Below are 397 nucleotides of genomic sequence, written 5' to 3'. Positions count from 1 at the left end.
CAATACCACAGCTCTGAGCTGGACAGTCCAACTTTTATGAAACGAGGGTGAAAGTGAAACCGAGTAAAGTAAAAACTATTTCCCCCACCCAGGTACCCTGATGAGAATAGATAAGTAAATTAGATTACCCCCAACTATTGTCCCACCCCCCCGAGAGGGACCGGGTCTCCGGGAGCAAGGTAAGCACTGGCGGGCTTGTGCTTAGTCCCCGGGAGTGAGGTAAGCATGGGCGGGCTTGTGCTTAGTAACCAGGAGTGAGGTAAGCATGGGTGGGCTTGTGCTTACTCACTGATATGCACTGAACACTTTCCCTTGTTACCCTCCCGAGAGGGACCGGGTCTCCGGGAGCAAGGTAAGCACGGGTGTAGCACAGAGTAGCAGGCCGGAAGAGCAGGAG

Source organism: Orycteropus afer, unplaced genomic scaffold (assembly GCF_000298275.1).
Source record: "Orycteropus afer afer isolate SDZICR_OR568_19922 unplaced genomic scaffold, OryAfe1.0 scaffold01035, whole genome shotgun sequence".
NCBI lineage: Eukaryota > Metazoa > Chordata > Mammalia > Tubulidentata > Orycteropodidae > Orycteropus > Orycteropus afer.
Note: the sequence above shows the minus strand (reverse complement) of the source record.